Source organism: Petaurus breviceps, unplaced genomic scaffold, assembly GCF_028583685.1.
Source record: "Petaurus breviceps papuanus isolate PSGF00001 unplaced genomic scaffold, PetGlider_PUasm1.0 185, whole genome shotgun sequence".
Taxonomy (NCBI): Eukaryota; Metazoa; Chordata; class Mammalia; order Diprotodontia; family Petauridae; genus Petaurus; species Petaurus breviceps.
The window spans coordinates 29892126-29911403 of NW_027185797.1; the positions used below are offsets into that span (position 1 = coordinate 29892126).

The window sequence follows — 19278 nt, forward strand, 5'->3', positions numbered from 1 at the left end:
TTGAGAATCTAATGTAAAGTGCTCTGAAAATCTCAAAGCAGTATAAAAAGGTTAGCTATTCCCAATGGTACAGAGGAAAAGAGAGTCAAATGATCAAAGCCACACACAAGGAAAAGGATAATGGGGGTGGTGGGTAACCATCAGAGGAGCTCTAAAGAGACACAGGAGAACAACCAGGAGGGGGTTCGTGACAACATGCAAGAACCCCAAGCCTGCAAGGTCTGGGTTGTTAACATTCACAGATAAGGGTTCCTTGCTTCCCAAGGGGATAGAATATGGCCATCAGACCAAGCTCAAGGCCACGGTTTATATTCTATCTCAGTGTTCCTGCATTTATAGAGTTAATTCACATGACCCAAGAAAACTCATGCTAAAATCTAATTCTCCAGCTATACCCTCTTTACAGAAAGCAGAAGAGGAAGGATTGGATCCATAAAACAATAATATTTTTCAGGACTACACAAAGTGAAGCTTGAACAACTACTCAGTAGCTTTGGTTTATGTAGTCCTTGGGTTCTTAACTTTTGGGAGCGGGGGGTGTCATGGACCCCTTTGCTAGTCAGTCTGCTGAAACCCTTGAACCCTTTTTCAGGAGAGTATATTCAATTGCATAAAATAAAATGCACAAAATTACAAAGGAAACATTATGTTGAAATCATTTTTAAAGTATTTCATACAAATCCACAGGCCCCAGGTTAAGAACTCTGTAATGGAGACAGTCTCAGATGCCTGTATTTCCTCCCAGAGTATCTGGATAATTGCTTCAGCTATTGACTTCACTTTTTTCTTGAGCAACGTTGACCACAGTGTCATGACTGAGGGCTTGAAATGTCACATATTCTTCCAAAGTGAGATAAATATGCCCCTTGAGGATAGAGTGGAGGTGCTGTCCATGGTGCCCCATCTTAATAGACCGGCAATCACCTGTCTCTGAGAGGGTGCAGTGATATTACTGAGGTGGAGTTCAGAGATGATATCCAGCTTCCCCTATGAGTCCAGAGAACTGACAAGATGGCTGTGGAGGGCTATGGCAGGGAAGTCATTACTTAATATATCCACATTAGTAGAGACTGCTTTATAAGCGACTCACGATTTATTGCTGTAGGACATGTCTGCCTCTCTCACAAACGAGGAAGTAAAGGATTCCGATCCATCTTTTAAGCACTCAGATTCTCTCTGCTTTGTCTTCCAGTATAGTCACCTCCATTCTATTTCTCTTCTAAATGAAAGGTTCATTTGTTTCCCCAGATAAGGTCTAGAATAAGGGAAAGATATAATTTAAACTTAGTCAGACTTAAGACAAATCAGTAATAAAAGGCAATTATTTTATATTAAATCTGAATCTTTTTAAAAAGGAATTTGTATTTATCAATTAACCCATTCCCACCATTTAATTTTCTAAGGCAGGTTAAAAAAAAGATATATTGCTTTTTGTTTAGGGAGTGGGGAGGTTTTTTTTTTTTTTTAACAGTTTCGTGCTCCTAGGTTTGCTTTATTCATCTTACTTATATAAACTTTTCAAGTAGTTAATAGCCTCCCCAGTCACATGCTAGAGTAGGTGGGTGAGCTGATATCAAGACAACTTCCTATCAATTAAGAGTAAACCAGATTGAAACAGTCTGTTTGGGGTAGGGGTGCCCTTCATTGGAGATCTCCAAACAAAGGCTGGGTGATTTCTTGTTAACTATCTCGTAGAGATGACCCATGTTCAGGTGTGGATCAAAGCATCATAGGTCATAGATTTAAGACTGGAGAGGACCACTGAGTCCAACATGATCTTTTTTTACAAATAAGGAAATTGAGTCACAGAGTAATTAAGTGACTTCTTCAGGGCCACATAGCTAGAAAATATCTAAGGTGAGATTTGAAGTCAGGTCTCCCTGACTTCAAGGCCAGTGTCCTATCCTCTCTATCATTCTGCTTCTCAAATAGGTCCCCTCCAACTTTAAAATTCAATGAAGTCTCTCTCCTGTTTACTATCCCCTGAATGACTCCTGGGTCCTCATTGGCCCACTGGTATGTACTTCATTAGGGAAACAGTATAAGTATCACCAAGATGAGGAGAAATGGTGGTGGTTTGGAAGGAGAGATGAAAGTGCTGTGGGAGAGGGGAAAGGGAGATGTAGAGATTCAGTGAGACATGGTGGATGAGAAAATGCCCAGCATCAATGGAGCCTAGAGAAATAGGCACAGGTCACACCCCTTATGCATCCCCAAAGGAAAGAGAGCTTGGAATAGCCAGGAAGCACCTTGACTAGGAAGCCGTTCAGATGTCTCCTTTAATGGTGCCATAAATCATGGGGATTCTGTGCAACCAGAGGGAAGGTGGAAACCACCAATTCAATTCAATCCAACAAACTTTTCCAATACTTAATTCAATCAAGTTTAATTCAACAGGCATGCATTTAGAACTCACTATGTGCCAGGTATTGTGTTTGGCAGTAAAGTCAAAAGTTAAACAGTTCTCATCCACAAGGCACTTCCAATCTATTTAAGGGATAGAAATTGTACATTAAAAAATAAAACTGTAAAAAATGTAAATAATAAGTAATAGTATCGGGGGGGAGGGGTCAGTAACATTTGGGGTAGGAGGTGAGCCTTGAATGGACCCAGGGGCTTCCAAGAGGTGAAAATGAGAAGGGGGAGAGAGAGACAGAGAGAGAGATAGACAGAATGAGAAACAAAGAGACAAAGAGGGGAGAGAGAGACAGACACAGAGAGAAACATTGATAGAGACAGAGAGGAGAGACAGACGAGAGAGAGAGAGAGAGAGAGAGAGAGAAGCAGATGGACAGAGATAGGGAAGGAAAGGAGGGAGAGAGATGGAGAGACAAAGCATTTCAGGCATGGCAGCAGCCCATGCAAAGGTGGCGAGAGAAGAAACAGAATGTTCCAGAAACCACAAATAAGCCAGTTTGGCTAAAGTCCAGATTGGCAGAGTAGGTGATGAGAAGTAATGTGAAATCCAGATGAAAAGAGATTGGAGTCAGATTGTGGAGGGTTTAACCTGACACCCAGAGGGGGCTTCTTGAACAGAAGAGTGACGGGGTCAGGTCTGTGTCTTTGGGTGTCACTTTGATCATTTGGTAGAAGAGGCATTGGAGAGGGTAGAGGCCTGAGGCAGGGACACTAGTAAGGAGGCTGTTGAAGCCTCCAGGCATCGGATGGTTCATTTGGGGATCTTTTCCTCATATTTTCTTTTGTCACCTGTTTCAGTTGGTGTCCAGAAGAGCCCTCCCTCCTACCCCGGCCTGCTCTTGCCAGGATCATCCTACAACAACAGTGAATTATCATTTCCATAAAGGTCATGAAATCCCTGAGCTAAAAAGTATTTAAATGACTCTGGCACTGAGTTGACAGCCACCTCTACATGTAGGATCCATTTGTCTCCATCTGTCCACTTCTGTTAAGCCATCATGGATGAGCAGAAGGGAATAGTGGCATGTCACAACAAATCCAAAGACCCAGGGCCCTTTGCAGAGCTTTCCAAAGGCCCTGTCCTTTTTGAGAGGAAAACATAATGCTTACCATTAGGATGATTATTTCCATGGGTTCTCATGGCATATGGAGCAGGATACGGTGGCCATTCTCCATCTAACATCTAGGCCCACTGGGATATCTAGCATTGAGTACCAAAGACAGAGAGATAGCTGTGGTCCTGAGGAAGGACCTCTGAATTTGGAGCCAGTGACCCATGTTCAAGTCCCAGCTACACCTACTACTAGCTGTGTGACATTAGGGATGTAGATCAACCTCTCTGAACCTCAAGTTCCTAAACTACAGAATGGGCATAATCATATTTGTACTTACATCACAAGCCTGTTGTGGGAATCATAAAAAATGTATGTAAAGTTCATTCATAAAAAGAGACTCCCTTCTGACCCAAAGGGCCTGGGTAAACTTTGAGGGACTTGTTGTCTCACCTCTTCTTACTTCATTGTCCTTCAGTTGGATAATTCCAACCAGAAAATTTGTCTGACCCCACCCAGTGTGACATCACCGGAACTCCTTGCAAGCAAGCACATGAATTGCAAGGACTAAATAATTCATTGCTGTTGTTCAGTCATTTCTATGCTGTCTGACTCTCTGTGGCCCCATTTGGAGTTTTCTTGGCAAAGCTCCGGGAGTGGTTGGCCAATTCCTTCTCCAGCTCATTTTACAAATGAGGAAACTGAGGCAAGCAAGGTTAGGTGACTTGCCCAGGGTCACCGATCTACTAAGTTTCTGAGGCCAGATTTGAACTCAGGAAGATGAGTCTTCCTGACTCCAGGCCCAGGGCTCTATCTACTGCTCCACTTAGGTGCCCTTGTTAAAGAATAACCAAAATTTTAAAAAATTATTTTTAAACCAAAAAAAAAAATCTTAGAAAACACAGAGATAATGATACTACCAGTAAACAGCCTTTCCTTCCTAGAGGCTTGCATAAATAACCTCAGCTCCTTAAACATGAAATTGGTAGAGCTTCAAGCTAGAACGTTCCTAACAAAGGTTCTTGACATGTCTCCCATCAGGTTCTCATTGGCTCTGCTTAGATGATAGAGTTTTCCACATTACTTAACTTTTCACTCACCTCAACATCTGGCAGATTACAGGAACACAGCTCTGTAAGGGGAAAGGATCTAATTTACCTCTCATTTTAGCTCAGCACAGTGACTGGCACATTAATAATTGTTCATTGAATTGAGTTTTATGAGTACAAAAATAGACCAAGAGAGTCAAAGCGGTTTGCCCAAAGGCACATAGCTAGTAAGTGACAGAATCAGGATTCTAACCCATATCCTTAGGATCGAAGACCAAGCTCTCCTTCCAAGACACCCTCCTGCTATCTCAGGCTCGTTTGCTACTTTTGGCCAGTGGGACCCATCACGAGTCATGAGTGACTGAACTACTTGGATTTTTTTGTGTTCCTTTTCCCTTGCACCTTCATCTCTTAATCAGGTCACATATTGGCCTCAACATCTGTCTTTGTACAGGCATGGCCATCACCTAAGATCATCTGGGTTGTAAACTGGGATTCTCTTTAATTAAGCCCAGCATGATTCTAAGAGCTGTAACTAGGGTAGAGAGACTGGAGCTTTTTCTCAGGGTGTTGGATATACACATGTGCTCCTGCTCCTTTGTGGCAGAAGCAATAGAGCTCAGTGCCTCCTTAGGAAAAAGTGAAGTTAGGAAGCTACCAGAGGGCTCCTCCCCTCCCCCTTGCAGCCACAACCCAGGGAGCTCTGGAACCTCCTCACCTGGCCTCCTCTCAAGGAGCCCCACTATTCCAGAGCTTCACGAGTTGGAGGGCACTTTTACAGGGCACTGTTTGTGGTGCCCCAGGCACAAATATTGTTACTTATGCCTGGAACGATTACTTTAAGGTCTGGATTCTAAAGGTCATGATAATTGGCGGGGCTGTTCAGATCTTCTCCAGGGAACCTTCTCAGAAAACCGTTGCAAGGCAGAGAACCCAAATTGACCTTGGAACTCTAGGGAGAAAGTAGGTAACTGGATGTTGTTCTGAAGAAAATTGTGTGACACCCCCACAGGCCTTGTTTGCTGGTGCTCAAATAACGGATGGGCTCTGAAATGGAGCTGGCCCTGGATTTAATAGGCAGGCAGATTCTCCAGATGAGAATGACAAAACCAAAAAAAATCATGCCAAGCTTGTCCTTTAACGAGAGCTCTGAGCTCCTCAGTCTCCACGTCCAGAGGACGGGGAGAATCTATTAAGCGAGCCTCTTGCCCCTCTCGGCTTCGTTCCTACTCATGGCCATCTGGAAGATTTACCTTCTCTCTTTCTGATCTCCTAATTGGAGCTGCTGCCTGGCCCTCATGTACCTGAGTGGTGGAAGACGGGAAACGCTGAGTGATCTCAGCCCTCGCCCTTTTAGAGGGCAGCGGGAGGTGTCACTCACCGCATCGGGAGATCGCTTTGGATGGATGTGGATGGCTGCCAGGAGTTGATGGTCTGGCAGACTGCTCCTCGAAGAAAGACTGCTGATTTGCAGTGACCTCCAGCTGCCCCCAAGCAGCTGAAATCTGCCTGCTCCAGCGATCCGACGGCGAGCGTCTTTGAAGTCAGCTGCGCGGAAAGAGTCGAGTGGTGATTTCCCCCCTTCGTTTTTAGTGCTTTGCCTCCCCATCAGAGAGAAAGACAGACAAGGAGCCTGCTGGCTGCAGTTTGGAATGGGAGCAAGGCAGAATTTGAGGAGACATCCTCATGTGAAAGGCAGACATGGTTGATTAATTCAGATTTATCATGAGCGTCAGGATCTGGGCAGATGCAGGGGCTGAGAAGTCTTCCTTCAGTGAACGCTTTGGTAATTGACGTCCACACTGGAAAATCTTACTGTATTTATTCAGCCGGATCTTAAATATGACAAGCCCACTTCTTTTTGCCAGCATTCAAGCATGCTGGGCTGCCTCCACTTTTTTTTTTTTTTTTTTTAATATTTTTTTTTCTTTGCAAAGTCTGCAAATGCCCTCCCTCCATTCCCTACCTTTGTCCCTGGAATTTAACTTTCTTGAAACAAAGAAAAAGAGCTCATTGAAAGCAACTTATATAAGGATTCCCCTTGCTAATGATGTATGTGCCATTCTGCACCAGGAAAGCCCAGCTCTGGCTATTGGAATGAGACCATCACTCTGGGGCTGTTACTAGTTTTTCATCATCAATTTTCAATTTCAATTCAACTCAAATTCAGTTTTTCTTCGATGATCTTGTCATTTATATCATTACAGTCATCACATTTATGGTTTTCATGTTTCTGCTTACTTCACTGTGCATCAATTCACAGGATCTTCACAGGTTCCTCTGGGTTCCTCAGAATCCTCATTTTGTCCTGCACAACAGATAGCATTGACCTTCTGCAGGAAGGTGCCAAGTGGACACTATTCTCCATGGTCAGAGAAACTCAGCCTACTCAGTCCTCCTGTCAGATTTGTGCAAGTCTGCTTGTTGTGTGGTTTCCTAAAAGGACAGGACTTCCCTGGAGGCCAAAGACTGTGTCTTGTGTCTTCTTTCCTCTCCTCTCATCTCTTCTTCTCATCTCTCCCTCCCTTTCCCCACTCCTTTCTTTCTCAATTTCTCTCTCTTCCTCACTTTCTCCTTTCTTTCATTTTCTCTTTCTTCATTCCTCTTTTTATCTCTTCCTCCCTCTCTTCCTCCTCCCTCTTTTCTCTTTCTTTTTTCTTTCTTCATCCCTCTTTCCTTTCCTCCCTCCCTTCTTCTCCTTCCTTCCTTCCTTCCTTCCTTCCTTCCTTCCTTCCTTCCTTCCTTCCTTCCTTCCTTCCTTCCTTCCTTCCTTCCTTCCTTCCTTTCTCCCTTTGTCCCTCCCTCCCCTTCCTTCCTTCCTTCCCTCTTGGCCTAAAGTGCCAAGGCCAGTATGATTATTCCCATTTTGTAGATGAGAAGAATTAGTCTCAGAGAGCTGAGTCCCCCAGCTGGTCAATGTCAGAGCTGAGATTCAAGCCCAGGGCTCTCCTGACTCCCCTCTCCTGTGCCACTGTACCGCTCCTCTCTGTTCTTCAGAAGGGCAATCCAATGATCACTAAAGCAAAGCAGGAATCTGTCAAAATGAAGAGATAAACACCTCATCAGAACATGCCCTGCCTTCATCTGTCTGGCGCCAGGGGCAGATAGCTGAGTGCATTTGGTGAACCTCAGGGGCCGTTAGGTGGTGCCATGGTGCACAGAGCACTGGATCTGGGGTCCAGAAAACCCGAGTTCCAATCCAGCCTCAGACACTCACTAGTTGTGTGACCCTGGGCAAGTCACTTTCTGTCTGCTTCAGGAACTCGCTGTAAAATGGGGACAATAATAAGACCTACCTCCCAGGGTTGTTGTGATGACAAAATGATATAAAATTAAATATTTGTAGAGCACTCAGCACAGTGCCTGGCATGCAGCCAGCTCTTCCCTTACTATAACATTGTGTTGTTGAGTATTTTTCATTAATCAATAGGCTAGCTTCTTTTTTTAAAAAAAATTCTGGTTGGTAGCATCCTTCTTGTGTTGATGACCACAGGGCTTCCCAGACATCCATCAAAGGCACAGACATCTTCTGAGTCAGAAAAAGCCTCATCCTTTAGCTTGCTTATACCAAAAGTAGGTTCCTCCTGGTCACATCCCTTACACTCAAATGAATAGAAGGTTTTATTTTTCAACTATTCTCTCTCTTCTAAAACTATTTCCTTCTACCCTCAACCCTCCCTCTCAGAAGTCTGACAGTCTGATTATTAACAGGTGTGAAACTCACCACTCCAAGAGAGGATCCTGGGCCCATCTTCCTGATTGGTGCAAAGGGTCCCCATCTGGGGTTTGACTCTGACAGATGAAAGGACTGTGTCAATCATCCATTTCCCTACATACACTATCACTGAGTTAACTGTTCTTCAGGGGCTCTCACTGTGAGTACAATCCTGCTGGAAGGAGTGGCAAGCTGGGGATATGGATTATGCCACTGGCACTGGCCTTGAGAATCTCAGCATGATGCAAAATTCAGCTCAGCTCCATTTCAATTAAAGCAGGGTGACGTTGGTGCCTGATAGGCTCTTGCCATGTGCTATGAAAGGTCATAAGTATGTAGAAATTCCTACTTGAAAGAAGCTGATTGATGACAAGTTAGGGAGGGAGAAAAGATGCTTGGATTCAAGAGACACTTGGCTTCAATTCCATCTTTTCCAGTCACCAGATGTGTGTGTGACCATGGATAAGGATCCTGATTTCTGGATCCCATTCTCTCATATCATAAAACTGAGGCAGTCAGATGGTACAGTGATTAGAGCATTGGGCTTAGAGTCAGGAGGAGCTCAGTTAAAATCTAATCTCAGACAATTACTAGCTGTGTGACCCTGGGCAAGTCACTTACCCACCCTCTGATCCCCTCTCTGCCTCACTTTCCCTACCTATAATAGTAATACCTACCATTTATGAATGGAGATAATGTTTGTAAGGAACTTTGCAAACTTTAAAGAACTTTATAAATGCTAACTATAATAATGAAGGTAATTAACATTGTTTATTACTACAGCCCTGAAATAGAAATCTCTTTGGTGTGTCTCAGGGATCAGATGAGATGATGAATTAAAGAACTGTACATGTTTATAATCTTAATGTTAGCTAATGTTATTCACATGATTGCTGCTTCTATTTATGTCAGACACCTGTTTAGACAATATTACTATAAGATGATTTCCTGTCTCTTCCTTGTTCTTATAATTTATCTAGACCTCTCCTTTGCTCTTTCCACATACTATCCATTTATAGCCAGTTATATCCATTCCATGCCTGGTCCCACTGTAAAATTAAAATCTGCAATAATGTAGATGAAAAGAGAAACAAAGAAAATCCAGAGAGTGAACACTCTGTAAATAAAGTGACCAAGCTTGGTCCTAAAGAAAACATGACAAAATGTACTTCCTGCTTTTCCTTGCACAGATGAGAGACTATAGGCAGAGGATATACTGTTAGGTTCAGTGGATATCTTGGTTAGTTTTGGTGAATTGCTTTTCCTTCCCTTTATCTCTCTTTTTTATCCTTCAAATAAAACTTGGTTTTCTTAGTAGTAAAGGGGAGATGGATATACTCAAAAAGATAGATGACAAGGAATAAAAAACTTCACTTAAAGACTTTATGCTCCTCAAGAGTAGGGGCTGAGCTACTTTTCATTTTTGGCTTCAATTTTCCAAACAGTTTCTCATTCATTATGAAAATGGGAAAGACCTGGGATTTTTTTTTATTTGGGGGGAGTGTCAGCCTGTGAAGTTCTTAGACCAGGGGACATCACAACCTAGGTAGGGCTTAGTAATATGGCTCAGGTGTGAAGTGACTTGTCCAGGGTCACCCAGCTAGGAAGTGTCCGTAGCAGTATTTGAACTGGTCTTCCTGATGCAGAGATCAGCCCCCTTGTCCTTCTGCCTCTAGACTTACCCATTGTAGGTACACCATAAAAACTTGATGAATTGACTTGAATAGAGGGCCAGAGGAGGGAAAGATCACTTAGTGTGATTACAATGATATTTATATGGAAAAGTCACTAAAGGGAGAGCTGAACTCTGAGAAACTGAAAAATATAAAGGTACCAGAGAATAGATGATGATGATGATGATATAGCTGTTGCAAAATGTTTTACCAATATGATCTCATCTGATTCTCACAACAGCTCTGGAAGTAGGTGCCATTATTATCCCCATTTTAGAGATGAGGAAACCGAGAGAAAGAGTTGAAGTGTTTTACCCAGAGTCAAATAGCGAAAATGTGTTAGAAGCAGGACTTGAAACCAGGATTTCTTGACTCCAGGATTAGCCCTCTGTCTCCTACCCCATGATGATTCTCCAGTTCCATCATTTTTTTTTTCTTAAGAAACCTTTCCTTGAACAGACAGGCCAGGCTTTCTTACAATCCGGCATACTGTTGGTGGGGAGAGGCGGTGCCATAGTGCACAGAATGCTGAGCCTGGAGTTAGGAAGACATCCTCATGAATTCAAACCCCACCTCAGACACTTCCTGGCTTTGTCACCCTGGGCAAGCCACTTAACCCTGTTTGACTCAGTTTCCTCATCTGTAAAATGAGCTGGAGAAGGAAATAGCAAACCACTCCAGTATCTGCAAAGAAACCCCCAAACAGGGTCACAGATAGTTGTATACAATTGAAAAATTACTGAAAAAACATTTAGAGCATTTTCCAAAGTAATTTCTATAAAATTAACTTCTTAGTGCCAACAAGAGCCTTGAGTTCCTGTAACCCTGCTCTGCCAAGATATTTTGAAATATCTGTAAGCTAATGACAAAGTAGCTCCTTATTACAGGTTAATAAACTGAGAGTATAAGAAACTGATTCATTTTCATGTAAAAGCAGTGACTCCCAGTAAAGCTGATTTATTCGTGCAATGGAAAACCTGTATGGTCCAACTGGGACGTTATCACATAAAAGGTTTATCTTTAGAGCTGTCGCTGGTATTGTATTTATATACCTGCTACATTCGCTAACACTTTAACAAATTAGGAGGAATATAAATTGAGTAACTTTTAGAACTATATATGTTTCTCTCCAGGACAAGTGCAGATTCATTTACACTATATATAACCTTGTTTCTGTAAGAGACTGGCTGTGGCTGCGTTGAATCCAAATGGATTGATGGAGCCACTGCCCTGGTCTCCAAGCCTGGAGTGCACACTTTCTTCCTGTCCTTTTACTATAAAAATAACTTAAATAGGAAATGGAAAAGAGTGACAGCCAAAAATGCAGTTGAAATGAGTTCCAACCCTGACAGTTCTGTTGGGCTTACCCAACCTAGCTCACAGGATACAGAGAGCTCTCCATCACATTTTGGTCTTCTGTTGTTGTTCAATTTTGTCTGAGACCTATGACTCCATTTGGGGTTTTCTTGGCAGAGATACTGGAGTGGTTTGACATTTTTCCTCCCTAGCTCATTTTACAGATGAGGAAACTGAGGCAAATAGGGTGAAGTGACTTATCCAGGGTCACAGAGCTAGTATGTGTCTGAGGCCGAATTTACATTCAGGAAGATGTCTCTTTGACATTTCTCTGTGTTTTTCAAAATGTTTTGAAGTTCCAAATAGTAATAGCCAATGCACATATTATACTCAAAAATGTATGAATTGTATTCCAGGTATTACTTCAATTTATCCTCAGAAAAGATGTGGAGGTTGTCTCATAGGTGGAAGGGACCCCAGAGGCCATCTGCTTCACTTTCCTTTGTCAAATGAGGAAGTGAGGGGAAGTGAAGGGCTCATTGCAAGCATCCAGAGGCAGGATTTGAACTCTGGCCCTTGGACCCCAGAGCCACTGTTCTATCCAACTGACAACCCTGTGAGGCTGTTATTATCATCATCCCCATTTTGCAGGTAAAGAAATTGAGTCTTAGTCCAAAATCACATGGTTAATAATGATAAATGCAGGATTGGAATCTAGGCTATCTGGACTCTGGGTCTATCTGCTCTCCCCACCTGGACATCCTGCCTCCTTCTAGGTTCAAAACCCAACTATTCCCATTTGTTGAAAAAGGCTTCCCATAAAATTACCTTTGGAATGCTGAGCTATCACTTTGATTCTATCCTTGGCAATCAGATTTAATTTTCTAATTATTAAAAAACCCATCAATACCACATAGATATTGAAGGGACCTTCAAGATCATCTAATTCAATTCCCTTGATGTAGGGATGAAGAAATTGAGGGCCAAGGAGGTTAAATGATTTGCCAAGGTCAGCCGACCAGCTGGTGCCACTGCTAGGACCACGGGCCAAGTCTCCCTTCCTTGCAAACTAATTTAATTTCGACTAATGAGAATGCATCACCAACTTTCCAAGGCTACCTCATTCGCTATGGGAGACCCATATGCACTGGGAACACAGATGCTTTGATACAGGCATCTCAGAAGGTGGACCTGAGATCTCTGCTTTTCCTGAGGGCAAAGGGAGGGCTGATGGGAATGCATACCATGTTTGTTCAGGTACAGCCTTTGAGAGTACCTGTGTGCTCTCATCACTCCAGGGTTTCCATACAGTGCCCAAATCAGGAATCCTTTAGTGGGACAATTCTGGGTTCCTTGAAAGTTCTCATCTCATGGTCCCCTGGGCTTGGTTTTTTATAGCTATATGTCACCAAAGTCCCACTCCTGTATTCTGCCCCACCATGAGCAATTAAGGAAGCCTTGCTGGTCTTCTAAGAAAAATCTTTCTCTCGCTATATGCCTTATCCAGGCTAATCTCTACTGCTTCCTTCCCCTGACTCCCAAGAGAGCTCTATGGATCTAGTCTGGGGCTGTTAATTTGTTCTCAGTGTTATCCAGAGAAAATCAGATGCTAATTCATAATAAATTACATTTTTGTGCATTTTCTTCAGATTTTAAAACTTTTATGTTTATTCAGAATATCTTTTGTTGTTTTTTTTTGGGGGGGGTCAGGCTGCTGTGGAGAGTGATGTAGAAAAACTTGGGGGGTAACGTCAACTCAGAGAACACTGAGGAGTTTACCATACCTAGTTCACAGCATACAGAGAGTTCTCCTTCACATTTTGGTCTTCTGTTGTTGTTCAATCGTGTTTGAGACCTCATGACTCCATTTGGGGTTTTCTTGGCAGAGATACTGGAGTGGTTTGCCATTTTCTTCTCCCTAGCTCATTATACAGATGAGAAAACTGAAGCAAATAGGGTGAAGTGACTTATCCAGGGTCACAGAGCATTTAATATCATGTGATTAGAAGCTGAAGTCCCGCAGGATTGTGGGTGGATTCTGATGTTACTGTTTACATAAGAGACACTTTTTTCCTGACTGGCAGAAAGAACAGAAGAAGACAAACTCTTTGTTTTTATTTTGTTCCCTGTTGTTTCTACAGTTCCACCACCATCTGAGGGCAGCAGGCTGTTGCTGTGGATGGGAGTGCTGGGCCTGGAGTCAGGAAGACTCCTCTTCATGAGCTCAAATGCAGCGTCAGGTGCTTACTAGCTGTGTGACTCTGGGAAAGTCACTTAACCCTGTTTGCCTCAGTTTTCTAATCTGTAAAATGAGCTGGAGAAGGAAATGGCAAACCACTTCAGTATTTCTGCCAAGAAAACCCTGAATGGGGTCACAGAGAGTCAGACAGGACAGAAACCACTCAACAACAACACCCACCCTCTGAACTGTAACATGGGGTGGGTGACTTGCACTGTGCCCTAGGGTAAAAAATTTAGAGGGTGCAGAAAGCCCTTGAAGTTCTACAGCAATTTAACAATGACAGAATTGAGCTCCTACTTAACGAGAAGATTTCTTTAAACAGGAAGGTACCAGCTGAAGGACTAGAGTGAGCTCCCCAACAGCCCTGCCTTCCTTTCTCCCCTCCCTCCTGTCTCAGGGTCTTCATCTCTGTCCCAGACACAGGGTCTTACTACTCCTTTCAAATGAGCAGATCCTTTGAGATGCTCCTCAGAACTTGACATTGGTTGCAGCTCTCTCTGCTTCTAGTTTATTGCAAAAAGTGAAGTGGATGGAGAGGTCTGTCTCTACACCTCAGATAACCCAAAGCTCATTTAAAGCATAAAGCTGAGCTAGTGAGGTGGAGAGAGACCCAATGTGGACAAGAAAGGAGCAGAAGGAAATAAACCAGGGATAAAGGAAAGTTTCAAATGTGTTGGGGATGGGGTGGGGATCATTGACCTTGATTGCTAAGGAAATTACAGTCCAGGGGAAGGGGTCCAAAGACTTGCCCACGGTCACACAGATAGTAAATATCAAGCAGGGTTTAAACACAAGTCCTCTGACACCAGAGATAAGGCTCTTTTCTTTGTGGGCTCCCAAGAGATGGAGCTATTCCTAGAGTATCCAAGAGAGAAAAGAAGCTCCAGCAAAGAGTATGATGGGAAGAAAGGGAAGCAGATGCTAGAGAAAAGATGGTGGAGGCAATGGATTGTTGTGGAAAGAGGATTTGGTTAGTAGCAGGATAGAACTGAGAATCCTGCCTTGGATACTTTGGGCATCTGGACATAGGGAAATTATTTACACTCTCTTAGCTTCATTTTCCTCATGTGTAAGGTGGGGATGCTCACAGATGTAAGTGCTACAACCTTCCTCAAATTGCATTGATTTCTTCTCCTTCTCCTTCTTTTCCTTCTTCTTCTAATTCTCTTCTTAATGTCCACTCATGTCTGACCCTTCATGACCCCATTTGGTGTTTTCTTAGCAAAGATACTGGAGTGGTTTACCATTTCCTTCTCCAGCTCATTTTACAGGTGAGGAAACTGAGGCACAAATAGGTTAAATGACTTGCCCAGGATCACACAGTTAAGTGTCTGAGGCTGACTTTAAGCTCATGAAGATGAATCTTCCTGACTCCAAGTCCGGTACTCTTTTTACTATGACATCATCTAGCTAACCTGTATTTACTTATCAATGTACATACATGAAGGAAGAAGGGGGTAATGGAAAAACATTGAGCTTAGAGTCTGGAAGACCTGCCTCATGACCTGGGTTATCAGTAAGTACAACTCACTCGACATCAAGACTTCCTGAGTATTTCTCTACTGAATCCCAGATGGTTGGTTGTCCATGTGACAAAATCCCAGGTCTTTAGTATCTTCCTGTACCCCACACTCCCTCCAAGTAGAAAGTAAGCTTCTTGAAGGCAATGACTGCTTCCTTGTACCCAGCACTTAGAATGATGACTTACATATTAGAGGTGCTTAATAAATGTTGATTTGAATTATAAAGGAGGAATATGCATCAAAAGGGGATTTGAATCCTGGTTTCTCTGACCTCTAATCCAGCCTCCTGTCTGTCACACCCCACTGACTCTCTGAATCTCCTCTTCTCCATCTTAAGCATTTACGGTTCCTTCATATGATTTGCATATGACATGATCTACAGGCTCTTTTCTGTCCTAGCCTGGCTCCTCTGGAAGCTCTCCAGCTTATCAATATCCTCCCTGAATGTCATTGCACTCAGAATGCACCCACTCCTAAAGGGGAACAAACACTACATATTCTGGGCCTTTGCAATAAATCTCTCATTCTTCTTTTCACAGGGTTGTGGTTTGGCAGAGAAAGGTCTTTTGCTCTTGTCCAAGCACTTGCCCCATGTCCTTCCTCAACCTACATGTATGAGAAATGGCTGTAATGCTTTCATGGGAGTTTGATTTAGAGATGTTGATTCACAAAGACATTGTTCTCAAAGATCCATACACAACCATGATGTGTGGTTCTAGGAGAGGCCAGTCAGGTCCCCTGGGGTCTCATCCATAACTGTGGTGGGTTTTTCCCAACACAGCCAATCCAGTATCCTCCAAAGGTTCTTACCACAGTAGTTCTACTCCACCGGGTCCTGCTCCTTCCTAAGTTTGTTCTAAAAGGGGCCAAAGGACTAACCAAGTCCATTTCTGACAGTTTGAGGACTTTTGCAGAAGAGACAGACTCTCCAGTCATGGCAAAGGAATAACTCTTTATTCAACATGTTTTAACATTCACAATAGAGTATATTGCCTCTACTAGGCAAGCCATGAAATAATCCACTGCCACAGATTTTAATGGGAAGGGGCAACATCTTTCTCAGAAATGTCTGATTGGCTCCTCATGTCTGATGTCATAGGTCTAGAGATGGCAGAGGTTCTTACTCTGGAATCCAAATTTTTAAAAAATCCATATATAGATTGATAGATAAACTGTATTTCAATATAATTGGTTTCCTATGAATATTATTTTATGCATTTATGGTTCCATGACACAGAAAAGGTTAAGAACTTTTGGCCTAAGGAGTTCTAGTTGAGTCTAGTGTTTTGGCAAAGAAAGCCAAGTCCCAGAAGAGTGGCAGGATGTGGGGGCCAAGAAGCAGGAGGAGGAGTAGAGCCTTATTCATCTCTCACTGAGTGTAGGATGTGGAGACAGGGAGATGTGAGCTCAAAACCTGCTTCTGACACTGTCTACTCTTACTCTTTCTCTGCCTTTCTCAAATGAGATATTTGTAAAGGGTGCTTGGTGTAAAGTAGATGTTTAATAATGATTATTCCTACCATCCACCCTCAAATTTTTTATTTTTAAAATGAGGATAATAATAGCATCTACCTGACAGATGTGTTGTGAACATCAAAGGAGATAAGCTATGTGGAGTGTTTTATAAATTTATGCTGTTTTTTGACAGGTAAGAATAACTAGAAAAAGCAGCAGGAATTTGGGGGGGGGAATGGGTTCTTCCTTGATCTATCTAAAAAGAGCTCCCTTTGTTGTGAGGTTCTGGGCCCCACAAAGTCCAGCCCTGGGTTCAAAGTTTAGCTCTTCCACTACCTGAGTGACCTCAGGCATCCTCTGAACCTTCTTTCCTGAGGTGTAAAATGAGGGAGGTGCACCAGACTTGAGCTATGGGCTTCTCCAGCTACAAATCTAGAGCCTGAAAAGATTCCTATTTTATCTCTGCCTTTGGGCATTTCAGGTTTTATTGTTCTGTGATAACCATCAAATATACAACATAGAGCTAAGGGGCATCCAATAGACAGGTAAGATAGCTCAGTGGAAAGTTAGAGTTAGAGCCTGGGATTCCTAAGGGAAGCCAGCCACCATCCAGTTCAACCCAAAGATGAAAAGCATTCCATTATAAAATCCCTGACAAGCCTCTGCTGGAAGATCCCTATGTAGGAGAACCCCAGCTCCTCTCAAGGCAGCTCATTCTACCATTTCCAATTGTTAGAGAGTTTATCCTAACATCAAGCCTCAATTGACCTCTTTGCATGGATTTGAACCCCAGACCTGCCACTTACTACCTGTGTGACCTTGAACAAATAAATTTGCCTCCATGGACCTCTCTATTCTCATCTTATAAAATAAGGAATTTGGACCAAATGCCCTTTGAGGTCCCTTCAAATTCTCTGAGCATTATTTCATAATCTGATGGACTAAAATCCTAAGTTAGAGTTGTGGTTCAAGCTGCCATCTTGAAACAAAATGGAGGTTCATGGGAGTTTCATAGGACCCATGTTTTCGGTGACTCCAAGGTAATCACTATGAAACTTGGTACATGATGGAAGGAGCAGAGCTATATAAGCAAGGCGAGTGATGCTCACATGTTATGGAGCTAGGTGACAATTGGTCTTGAGCAGCCAAGGAACTCTCTCCGTGAAAGGATAAGTCAATGCAAAGGAGGAAAGGGCCAATCTTGGTGTGGTTTCTTGGTTTTTTTGTGAGACGGCATTGGAGAAGTCCTTACTTACCCTTTCAGAGGCCATTCTTTAATGGTAGTTGTTCCAAACTCAGTCCTAAGGCCAAATCTGATTTTTTTTGCTATGTGCCTAGAAAATCCACAAAGAATTCATCTGACTATGACAGCATCCCTCAAGAAGCAGGACATATATTGGGGGAATGGTACAGATATTGCACTGCTGCAGTGTTTCTCTTTCTTCAGTGACTATGTATGTATGAAGAGGAATAAACCACTACATAAAGACCCACCACAAGTGCTAATGTATGCTAAAGTAATGCCTTTGTAACTTCATGATATAAGAATCCTTTCCCCAGCCATTGTTACTGCTAGATAACCCAGTCTTTGGGTAGAGTTATCTCAGCAAACAAAAAATTTAAATTTTTAAAAATTTTGAATAAAAAAACCCAAAATGAATATTTCCATATGAAAAATAGAACAGAAAAAGAAGATTGCATATGGAATAGAAATCTCTATCATATAAAGTTTGTTTTTTAAAAAAAGTTTATTTAACTCCAACTGCCCTTCCTTTCCCTCTAAAAAGCAAAAATAAAAGTTTGTAATAAATTCAACATGTTACTTTCAAAGCTGCTGGGTTTGCTCATGTTTCCTTCTGAATGTACTTCTAGTCTTCTCTTCAGATTAAAAAAATGATTCAAAGACCTTGTTTTATTTTGGCAAGATTATTACTAGGTCCCCTGTCCACCTCAAACCTCCTCTCCCTCTATTGAACCAAAGGAAAACAAAACCCATGGAACCAATACATATTCAACTTTATTTTTGAAGGAGAAGGTTAATCCTCAAAAGGCACAAGGATGATTCTTTTTTCAGGTCACTAGGTTGCCCTAGAATTAAAAAACAGTAAAGTAATGAGCCTACACTTCGATGTTAGTCTTTGCTTCAAAGGATTTTATGTTGATCAAAAAAAAATCTTATGAGCAAAAAGCATGCTCCAAAATCGACCTTGGCGAGAGTCCTAGTAGCGATCCAGGCGTGAAACGAAATGCTGACCCAGTAGCTTCAGGATTATGAGAAACCCTCTTGAGTCCCTCACAGCATTAGAGTTCTCAATTCTAAGATCACTTGTCATCCTCTTGTGTCTTACATACCCCAAAATCTGGCCATGCTCTTTCCTTCATTAGAATGAAGGTGTCTTGGGGACATTATTGAGAAAGACCTCATATGCACCAAGATATTTACAGTAATCAGTGAACAACATTTAAGTGCCCACAATGTGCCAGGCACAGGGCTAAGTTAATAATCGCCTACTATGTGCCAGGAACTGTGCCAAATGCTGGGAATACAAAGAAAGTCAAAAAAACAACCCCTGCTCTCCAGGAGCTCTATCTAACTGGGGAGACCACATGCAAGCAACTTTGCACAAATGAAATAAATACAGGGTAAATTAGAGATAATCAACAGTGTAGAACATTTTGCTGTAGCAAAGAACTTGAAATAAAGTATATGCCCAATGGCTGGAGAATGTCTGAACATGGTGTAGTACATGAATCAATGGAAAATCACCATACTCTAAGAAATGACGACTATTGAATGCAGAGAAGCATAGACCCGAATGGATGCAAAGTAAACAGAGCCAAGGAAACAATACTCA

General features: G+C 42.4%; 1 long non-coding RNA gene across 1 annotated transcript; it reads right to left on the bottom strand.

Annotated features, from left to right (window-relative positions):
• Positions 1–648: 648 nt before the first annotated feature.
• Positions 649–8595, bottom strand: LOC138161497 (uncharacterized). Its single transcript, XR_011168392.1, has 3 exons — positions 8244–8595; positions 5901–7553; positions 649–1255 (listed from the first exon to the last, which is right to left on the bottom strand). It is a non-coding gene; the product is annotated as an uncharacterized lncRNA (long non-coding RNA).
• Between the last annotated feature and the right edge of the window lie 10683 nt (positions 8596–19278).